At 41.7% G+C, this 11363-nt stretch overlaps 1 long non-coding RNA gene and 1 pseudogene across 1 annotated transcript; one reads left to right on the top strand and one right to left on the bottom strand.

Moving 5' to 3' along the window:
• Positions 1–1315: 1315 nt before the first annotated feature.
• LOC115200518 (uncharacterized) lies at positions 1316–2498 on the bottom strand. Its single transcript, XR_003879530.1, has 2 exons — positions 2089–2498; positions 1316–1700 (listed from the first exon to the last, which is right to left on the bottom strand). It is a non-coding gene; the product is annotated as an uncharacterized LOC115200518 (long non-coding RNA).
• A 948-nt stretch (positions 2499–3446) lies between these two features.
• Positions 3447–6581, top strand: LOC115200517 (uncharacterized; annotated as a pseudogene).
• The last annotated feature ends 4782 nt before the right edge of the window (positions 6582–11363 follow it).

The following is an 11363-nucleotide window of genomic DNA, read 5'->3' as shown; positions in this document are numbered from 1 at the left end:
CAAAAATACCTTATTTTCATAAGTAGTCAGACCCTTTGCTATGTGACTCGAAATTGAGATCAGGTGCCATTGTTTCCATTGATCATCCACCTGTGGTAAATTCAATATGATTGGACATGATTTGGAAAGGCACACACCTTTCTATATAATGGCCCACATTTGGCAGTGCATGTCAGAGCAAAAACCAAGCCATGAGGTCAAAAGAATTACAACAACAAAAAAATTATGCAGCATTGAAGGTCCCCAAGAAAACAGTGGCCTCCATTATTCTTAAATGGAAGAAGTTTGGAACTACCAAGACTCTTCCTAGAGCTGGCCGCCCAGCCAAACTGACCAATCGGGGGAGAAGTGCCTTGGTCAGGGAGGTGACTAAGAACCCAATGTCACTCTGGCAGAGCTCCAGAGTTCCTCTGTGGAGATGGGAGAACCTTGCAGAAGGACAACCATCTCTGCAGCACTCCACCAATCAGGCCTTTATGGTAGAGGGGCCAGACCTCAGTAAAAGGCACCTAAAGACTCTCAGACCATGAGAAACAAGATTCCCTGCTCTGATGAAACCAAGATTGAACTCTTTGGCCTGAATACCAAGCGTCACATCTGGAGGAAACCTGGTATCATCCCTACAGTGAAGCATGGTGGTGGCAGCATCATCCTGTGGGGATGTTTTTCAGCGGCTGGGACTATGAGACTAGTCAGGATCGAGGGAAAGATGAACGGAGCAAAGTACAGAGAGATCCTTAATAAAAACCTGTTCCACAGCGCTCAGGACCTCAGACTGGGGCGAAGGTTCACCTTCCAACGACCCTAAGCACACAGCCAAGACAATGCAGGAGTGGCTTCGGGACAAGTCTCTGAATACCCTTGAGTGTCCCCGCCAGAGCCCGGACTTTAACCTGATCGAATATATCTGGAGAGACCTGAAAATAGCTGTGCAGCGATGCTCCCGATCCAACCTGAAGAATGGGAGAAACTCCCCAAATACAGTTGTGCCAAGCTTGTAGCGTCATACCCAAGAAGACTTGAGGCTGTAATCACTGCTAAAGGTGCTTCAACAAAGTACTGAGTAAAGGGTCTGAATACTTACATAAATGTGATATTTCCTCGTTTTTATATATATATACATTTGCAAAAATTTCGAAAAACACGTTTTTGCTTTGTCATTATGGGGTATTGTGTGTAGATTGATGAACCAAAAAAACTATTTTATACATTTTAGAATAAGTCTGTAACAACAAAATGTGAAAAAAGTCAAGGGGTCTGAATACTTTCCAAACACTCTGTAAACATACCTCCAACATACCAGTGACACATGACATATAACAGAGAATATGTATTGTATGCAAATAAGGACTGGGGAATTAAAAGACAAAAACATGTAATAAACATCCCATAGTATTGACCTGTATGATCCAAATCAAGTCAATCGCTTGCTAGAAAACTGTTATTTTTCATTATTTCACCTGAATGCCACACACACAACATGAGTGAGATGGATTGCAGTTGTACAATGCCAGGGGAGTAATCTAAATGCAATATACATTTACAAACAGCATTTACTATTGAATGATGGAGGAGAAACCATTGGGGGGATTTAGCGACAGTGGTGAAAACACCTGATGCAACCTTCTGCAATAACTTCTCTATATAGAAAACATGTGTCCATTGCAATAGTCTTCTTTTACAACTGCAATTATGTAGGCCTACTGAGTAGAATGTTAGAACATTTATGTAGGCCTACAGAGTAGAATGTTAGAACATTTATGTAGACCTACAGAGTAGAATGTTAGAACATTTATGTAGGCCTACTGAGTAGAATGTTAGAATGTTAGAACAATTATGTAGAACTACAGAGTAGAATGTTAGAATGTTAGAACATTTATGTAGGCCTACTGAGTAGTATGTTAGAATGTTAGAACATTTATGTAGGCCTACTGAGTAGAATGTTAGAATGTTAGAACAATTATGTAGGCCTACAGAGTAGAATGTTAGAATGTTAGAACATTTATGTAGGCCTACTGAGTAGTATGTTAGAATGTTAGAACATTTATGTAGGCCTACTGAGTAGAATGTTAGAACATTTATGTAGACCTACTGAGTAGTATGTTAGAACATTTATGTAGGCCTACTGAGTAGAATGTTAGAATGTTAGAACAATTATGTAGGCCTACTGAGTAGTATGCTAGAATGTTAGAACAATTATGTAGGCCTACTGAGTAGAATGTTAGAATGTTAGAACATTTATGTAGGCCTCCTGAGTAGAATGTTAGAACATTTATGTAGGCCTACTGAGTAGTATGTTAGAATGTTAGAACAATTATGTAGGCCTACTGAGTAGAATGTTAGAACAATTATGTAGGCCTACTGAGTAGAATGTTAGAACATTTATGTAGGCCTACTGAGTAGTATGTTAGAATGTTAGAACATTTATGTAGGCTACTGAGTAGTATGTTAGAATGTTAGAACATTTATGTAGGCCTACTGAGTAGAATGTTAGAATGTTAGAACATTTATGTAGGCTACTGAGTAGAATGTTAGAATGTTAGAACATTTATGTAGGCCTACTGAGTAGAATGTTAGAATGTTAGAACATTTATGTAGGCTACTGAGTAGAATGTTAGAACATTTATGAACATTAGAACAATTATGTAGGCCTACTGAGTAGAATGTTAGAACATTTATGTAGGCCTACTGAGTAGAATGTTAGAATGTTAGAACATTTATGAACATTAGAACAATTATGTAGGCCTACTGAGTAGAATGTTAGAATGTTAGAACAATTATGTAGGCCTACAGAGTAGAATGTTAGAACATTTATGTAGGCCTACTCGGTAGAATGTTAGAACAATTATGAACGTTAGAACAATTATGTAGGCCTACTGAGTAGAATGTTAGAACGTTAGAACATTTATGAACGTTAGAACAATTATGTAGGACTACTGAGTAGAATGTCAGAACTTTAGAACAATTATGTGGGCTTATAAAGTAGAATGTTAGAACGTTAGAACAATTATGTAGGCTTATAAAGTAGAATGTTAAAACGTTAGAACAATTATGTAGGCCTATAAAGTTGAATGTTAGAACATTAGAACAACTATGTAGGCTTATAACGTAGAATGTTAGAACTATTATGTAGTCCTATAAAGTAGAATGTTAGAACGTTAGAACAAAGTCAACTATTCAGAAAGTACTCCAAAATAAAACACATTTGCTATTTAGAAACAGACATTTTAATGTGTCTAAAGAGAAAGTAGTCTAATACACCAGGGTGAAAATACTTGCCTCTGGGTATTTTTATCGGGAATTTTGAACGGGTCGGGTTTGTTATTGGTGCCAAGTGTAGGCAGAGGTCTGGTACATGTCTGTCGTAGCCCAGACTGGAAGTTCCACCTACAGGAAGGGGAGGGATGCACATGACATCAGCTCTATGACAAATAACACATTTACATCAGCCGCTGAGAGCCAATCACATTTCACCACGACTGTAGAAATAGATAGCGAGCGGTACGCGTTTTTAGATTTCAGAACTGACGGGGATAGAAAGACCGAGAGAAACCTTAGGTTTCTTTGAAAAATAAATACAATTTACCTAATATTTGTAAGCGATATAGGTCCATAAAGGTAAACAAGATGGTCGTGGTGACAGCGGGACATAAAGTCATCTTGATATCTGGGAAACAGAATGGCTCTCCCAGCGCAACACAGTGCTACAGACGGTCCATTTCGGTCGTTTTGCCTTCATCTGCTTCGAACCAAGCGAATTCGTCGGATTCCGACTCAAATTCGACAACTGGGCCACCCCTGCGAAAAAGACAGAGACTCACTCATTTGAGTCCTGAAGAAAAGCAACTTCGCAGGTTAGTTTCACGAAGGGGCGGTTTAGTGTAACATTGTTCACGACTAGCCTATGTTAATGATTATCTAGCAATCAAAGGCGATCATATCTTGTGACCCAAAGGGGAACAATGGTGATTGTCCAACGGAAACCGGCTACTCCCTGCGCCCCACATCTGGAACGGTTCCATGAACAGCATTGCTCAGTCTTTCCAATAACTAGGCTAAGAAAACATGTACTTTCTAAATTAGACTATAAGGTAGATCTGTATCTTTGGCCTACGACTCGGCCGGACTATCAAATTCAACAGGTATTGCTTATCAACGGATTTGAGTATCCTAAAGTCAGTCGGCCTGTCCGACCCAGTTTTTCAGATTTGAAGCAGCGCAGTACTCGGATCTGTTCTGCCTGCGTGGCAGGAATATGGCGTCTGGTTGCGCAATAACGATTAACAAGCAATTACTGTTTGGCAACTTGTTCTGTCAGCAATTTCTAAAGAAAAATACTTCAAATGTCTGTCCTCTTCAGGAAACTCAAGAACAGAGTTGCAGCCCAGACAGCCAGAGACAGAAAAAAAGCTAAAATGGGGGACCTGGAAGACCAAGTTCTAGCGTTGGAGTTGGAGGTAAATGTATAACCACCATGTAAACGTGTCATGGTGTACATGGCTGCTACACTGAGGTGTTCACACGTTTTTTTCCTTCTCTAGAACAAGAAACTTCATGTTGCGAACAGGCTGTTACAGCAAAAAACATGTGGCTTGGTGAACGAGAATGAGGAACTGAGACAGAGGCTGGGGATGGACACCCTGGAAGCCAAAGAGGTAAGAGGATTGTGGAGTTGCTACTTATGCAGAAGGTGGAGGGTGGTGCTGAACTAAGTTGCCACCTGGTTGGCTGACAGATCTGTCATAGCCTTGGATCAGTAAAATTACCTCTACTAACCTGTACATTTACTTGGTCCCCTTTATTTAGTAAATATTTTAACTTTTCTTAACTGCATTGTTTAAGGGTTTGTCTAATCATTTCACACTAAGGTCTACTACACCTGTTGTATTTGGAGCATGTGACAAATAACATTCCATTTTTAATAATGACTGTTATAACACCTCTCTCCTCAGGTTCAGGTGTTGGAGTCCAGTGGGATTGATGCAGGTTTGGGGATCGGGTCTTCTGAGTCTGCAGTACTCAGGCTACGTGTGCCTCCGCAGCAGGTGCAGGCCCAGCAATGCCCAAATCTGAAGATTTCCCAATGGATACAGACAGTCCTGACTCTACAGACTCTGAGGTGAGACTGAGACCATTTTGTCTGCTACGGCTAATGTAAACAGACATTTTGTAGTGTGATATGGACTTTGTCATTTGGAGAAGAAACCATGTACCAGCACTTTTTATAATGAATAGTAATTGATTGGATTTATGTTGCCAAGAGCTTTTCCAGTAGTGTTTTTCTATTTGTCCCAGTCTTGTTTATTGGTGGCCATTTCCAGATTCACCCATAGAAGACCATACTTGAGTCTCTGTGTTCAGAGTTGTAATTCTCTCCTTCTCACCCTCCTCCAGTCTGATCTCTTGCTGGGCATTCTGGACATCCTTGACCCAGAGCTGTTCCTCAAGGAGTGTAGTGAGCAGGAGATCCAGGTGCAGGAGGTGCTGCTGGCTGGAGGGGGGGCAGGAGTACCTTCCCCCTCACCTGCAGCTATGGGGGCCACACCAGTTAAGCTGGAGGCCCTTAATGAACTGATCCACTTTGACCACATCTACACCAAGCCTGTGGAGGGCATGGCGCTTCCCCCTGGGCAGCAGGAAGTGCATTACGAGGAGAGTGTAACAAAGATGGAGGAGGTCTTCTCTTTGGCTGAGGAGGTCTGCGAGGTGGTGTGTGTCAAAGACGAGCCGGAGGAAGTGGTCATCATCCCTGAGAGTCACGGGGTGTTGGATGACTTCCTGTCCGCGGTCCTGCCGACCTCTGACCTGGCCCTGGGCGGCCTGGAGAAGACTGGTGCCTACCTGACAGAGACCTACAGCGACTCCGGATACGAGCGGTCCCCTTCCCCCTTCAGCGACATGTCCTCCCCCCTCTGCTCTGAGGGATCCTGGGATGATGTGTTCGCCAATGAACTGTTTCCTCAGCTGATCAGTGTCTGAGAGCCCTATTGGCCCAATTAATCAATGATCCAACCTATAGATCTCCCTTCTATTTTCATGTAGTTAAGTGACTACAGTAGATCATGCTTTATATTGATGTATAGATGGCAAAGTCATAGCCTTTTCCCAGATCTGTTTGTGCTGTTGAGCCAATGGCTATATTTGTTTTGGCTTTACAGTACAAACTAATCTGTGACCAGGCTAATACTAGTTAACCTCGTGTTTTAAAACCAAAGTTAAGCACGTAATCTCCTCTATTACAGCAGGTCTGTACGATGGGTGATCCTGCATTGACTTGTGGGAGATGTAGTTCTTGACATCTTAATTTGGCATCACTACTTTATTGCTAGTGGTTTTGTAAGATTGCTTAATAATCTATCCACACATTGTTGGGGTTATAAATGCATCCAGTATTTGTGTACATTGTATTTAGATGGGGACTGATCGTTCTAAAGACACTTATTTATTTGTGTATTCTGCTCCGGCGTCTTCTGTATGTTATCGGTTTTAGCATGTAGGAATGCTTTCCTTTCCTCTGTATAATTTTGTTAGACACTCTCCTTGTTGCACTAAATTACTGCATTAAAAAACTTTGCATTGCATCTCGTTTGTCACTCATGAGGTCTGTCATACAGAGATTCATTACCCAACCATCACTGACTAGAGCTGCACCATCAAATAGGCAAGCTTGGCTGTCTTGACTTTTTATGCCATGGTATTTCCACTACATTCTACAGCGTGCTTATTAAGTTGTCTTTAAATGGCTATTGCTTTCTCCAAGAAGCGGCACATTCAGCATGTCCTTTCACTCGGTCTGCGGGGACCTGCCCTGGGTGCATGTTTTGGATTTTGCCCTAGCACTACACGGCTGATTCAAAAAATAAAGCTTTGATCGTTTGACTTAGCTGTGTAGTGTTGGTATAAAAACTTGGTCCTGAGGGGGAGACCCTCCTGTAAAGACTATAGAAAATGCAAAGCTAGAAATACTTAGTGTGTCGCTGGATCGCAATGTTTTTAAACTCCAATAATATACAGGACTCCAGGCCTTTAGTTTTCTAAATGGTTAAATAATCATAGATGTGTGGTTGTCAGAGGATTGTTTGGAAATAACCAAAGCATTTACTGCCATTACACAACTATGCCAGAGACATATCTAATACTTTATACAGTAGTTATTCTATACCAAGTTTGACACGATTGTCTAATCTTCATAAAAAGACAACTTGGTAGATCTCCAGTCTGCTCATGGGACTCTGCCACCTGCCTCCAGTATCTCCTAGAGGTAGAGAAGCTGGCAGGGAATAGAGCTTCAGTACAGATGTGAATGATTACACATCACTGATCAGTAGAGCCACGTAGTTGAGGTTTATGGGAAACCATGTGCGGCACAAATGTTTGCGTTCTCACACGTTAAATGACACTGGTCTCCTATTACTTAACTGTAATGGAACCGGGACGTTCCTGAGAAACACCTGAGACACTGGGAGCATTTATCTGAGATTTATCCTAATGGGGTCAGTCAGGCTTTGTTAACTTCCAGGTGGGGATGTCTTCCAACAGGGTCGATCTGGCTTTGTGGTATTTCAGGTGCAGAGAATAATAGGACAGTCAGGGTGGCACCCTTTCACCTCCAGACATTTAATCTCACCACACTGGTATTTCAGTTCTCTTTATTTCTCTTTCTCTGTGTGTTAACGTACAGTTGAAGTTGGAAGTTTACATACACCTGAGCCAAATACATTTAAACTCAGTTTTTCACAATTTCTGACATTTAATCCTACTAAACATTCCCTGTCTTAGGTTAGTTTGGTTCACCACTTTATTTTAAGAATGTGAAATGTCAGAATAATAGCAGAGAGAATGATTTATTTCAGCTTTTATTTCTTTCATCACATTCCCAGTGGATCAGCAGTTTACATAAACTCAATTAGTATTTGGTAGCATTGCCTTTAAATTGTTTAACTTGGGTCAAACGTTTCGGGTAGCCTTCCACAAGCTTCCCAAAATAAGTTGGGTGAATTTTGGCCCATTCCTCCAACCTAACTGAGTCAGGTTTGTAGGCCTCCTTGCTTGCACACGCTTTTTCAGTTCTGCCAACACATATTCTATGGGATTGAGGTCAGGGCTTTGTGATGGCCACTCCAATACCTTGACTTTGTTGTCCTTAAGCCATTTTGCCACAATTTTGGAAGTATGCTTGGGGTCATTGTCCATTTGGAAGACCCATTTGCAACCAAGCTTTAACTTCCTGACTGATGTCTTGAGATGTTGCTTCAATATATCCACATAATTTTCTCTCCTCATGATGCCATCTATTTTGTGAAGTGCACCAGTCCCTCCTGCAGCAAAGCACCCCCACAACATGATGCTGCCGCCCCCATGCTTCATGGTTGGGATGGTGTTCTTCGGCTTGCAAGCCTCCGCCTTTTTCCTCCAAACATAACGATGGTCATTATGGCCAAACAGTTCTATTTTTCTTTCATCAGAATAGAGGACATTTCTCCAAAAAGTACGATCTTTGTCCCCAAATGCAGTTGCAAACCGTAGTCTGGCTTTTTTATGGCGGTTTTGGAGCAGTGGCTTCTTCCTTGCTGAGTGGCCTTTCAGGTTATGTCGATATAGGACTCATTTTACGGTGGATATAGATACTTTTGTACCTATTTTCTCCAGCATCTTCACAAGATCCTTTGCTGTTGTTCTGGGATAGATTTGCACTTTTCGCACCAAAGTACTCACTTTTCGCACAAAAGTACGTTTATCTCTAGGAGACAGAACACGTCTCCTTCCTGAGCGGTATGACGGCTGCGTGGTCCCATGGTGTTTATACTTGCGTACTATTGTTTGTACAAATGAACGTGACACCTTCAGGCGTTTGGAAATTGCTCCCAAGGATGAACCAAACTTGTGGATGTTTACAATATTTTTTCTGAGGTCTTAGCTGATTTCTTTTGATTTGCCCATGATGTCAAGCAAAGAGTGACTGAGTTTGAAGGTAGGCCTTGAAATACACCCACAGGTACACCTCCAATTGACTCAAATGATGTAAATTAGCCTATCAGAAGCTTCTAAAGCCATGGCATAATTTTCTGTAATTTTCCAAGCTGTTTAAAGACACAGTCAACTTAGTGTATGTAAACTTCTGACCCACTGGAATTGTGATACAGTGAATTATAAGTGAAATAATCTGTCTGTAAACAATTGTTGGAAAAATGTATTTATTTATTTATTTCACCTTTATTTAACCAGGTAGGCAAGTTGAGAACAAGTTCTCATTTACAATTGCGACCTGGCCAAGATAAAGCAAAGCAGTTCGACACATACAACAACACAGAGTTACACATGGAGTAAAACAAACATACAGTCAATAATACAGTAGAAAAATAAGTCTATATACAATGTGAGCAAATGAGGTGAGATAAGGGAGGTAAAGGCAAAAAAGGCCATGGTGGCAAAGTAAATACAATATAGTAAGTAAAACACTGGAATGGTAGATTTGTAGTGGAAGAAAGTGCAAAGTTGAAAAATAAATAATGGGGTGCAAAAGAGCAAAATAAATAAATACAGTAGGGGAAGAGGTAGTTGTTTGGGCTAAATTATAGATGGCCTATGTACAGGTGCAGTGATCTGTGAGCTGCTCTGACAGTTGGTGCTTAAAGCTAGTGAGGGAGATAAGTGTTTCCAGTTTCAGAGATTTTTGTAGTTCGTTCCAGTCATTGGCAGCAGAGAACTGGAAGGAGAGACGGCCAAAGGAGGAATTGGCTTTAGGGGTGACCAGAGAGATATACCTGCTGGAGCGCGTGCTACAGGTGGGTGCTGCTACGGTGACCAGTGAGCTGAGATAAGGGGGGACTTTACCTAGCAGGGTCTTGTAGATGACCTGGAGCCAGTGGGTTTGTACAACGAGAGCGTACAGGTCGCAGTGGTGGGTAGTATATGGGGCTTTGGTGACAAAACGGATGGCACTGTGATAGACTGCATCCAGTTTATTGAGTAGGGTATTGAAGGCTATTTTGTAAATGACATCTCCAAAGTCGAGGATCGGTAGGATGGTCAGTTTTACGAGGGTATGTTTGGCAGCATGAGTGAAGGATGCTTTGTTGCGAAATAGGAAGCCAATTCTAGATTTAACTTTGGATTGGAGATGTTTGATATGAGTCTGGAAGGAGAGCTTACAGTCTAACCAGACACCTAGGTATTTGTAGTTGTCCACATATTCTAAGTAAGAACCGTCCAGAGTAGTGATGCTGGACGGGCGGGCAGGTGCGGGCAGCGATCGGTTAAAGAGCATGCATTTAGTTTTACTTGTATTTAAGAGCAGTTGGAGGCCACGGAAGCTCGTCTGGAGGGTTGTTAACACAGTGTCCAAAGAAGGGCCAGAAGTATACAGAATGGTGTCGTCTGCATAGAGGTCGATCAGAGACTCACCAGCAGCAAGAGCGACATCATTGATGTATACAGAGAAAAGAGTTGGCCCAAGAATTGAACCCTGTGGCACCCCCATAGAGACTGCCAGAGGCCCGGACAACAGGCCCTCTGATTTGACACATTGAACTCTATCAGAGAAGTAGTTGGTGAACCAGGCGAGGCAATCATTTGAGAAACCAATGAATTATAAGTGAAATAATCTGTCTGTAAACAATTGTTGGAAAAATGACTTGTGTCATGCTCAAAGTAGATGTCCTAACCGACTTTCCAAAACTATAGTTTGTTAACAAGAAATTTGTGGTGTGGTTGAAAAACAAGTTTTAATGACTCCAACCTAAGTGTATGTAAACTTCCAACTTCAACTGTATATATATTAGGAAGGGGAAGCAACAATGTAGGAGGGGGAAGTGGCCCCTGGTCTTGGTGTGGCCCCTGGTCTTGGTGTGACTCGGGTCTTGGTTTGGCCCCTGGTCTTGGTCTTGGTGTGACCTCAAAGTTAATGTGAACTTCCTCTGAAGAGTGTGCTTAGCAGCAGAGACAGAGCACATTTCCCCTCTCCTACTCTCAACCACAACAGAGAGTACAACGACCTCACAGCTGTTCAACTGAAACTAAAGATACATTTTCGCTTGTCACTGAACATCTTTGTGATGACACAAAGTAGAGTTGTTGGCCCTCTCGATGCCTGACTTTTTCTGCAGTTAATAACTCTATACTCTACAACAATTAGAATAATAAAAACTGTATACTGTTGACTTGCCATCTTTCTTTGGCAATACAACAGGTTGATTAAAGCAGAACTAGTGTTAGCGCTCTATTCAATCCGTATCGTGGAAGTTCAGAGTTACATCGTGATTGAAATTTAAATGCAACATTCCCGCGTTAGCGGAGACTGCATTCACGGTAAACCTGTATATATTGGCTCAATCAGAAGTTACCTTTCAATTTCTATCGCACAA

The sequence above is a fragment of the Salmo trutta genome, chromosome 9 (genome assembly GCF_901001165.1).
Source record: "Salmo trutta chromosome 9, fSalTru1.1, whole genome shotgun sequence".
NCBI lineage: Eukaryota > Metazoa > Chordata > Actinopteri > Salmoniformes > Salmonidae > Salmo > Salmo trutta.
Note: the sequence above shows the minus strand (reverse complement) of the source record. Positions and strands in the feature narration are given on the sequence as shown.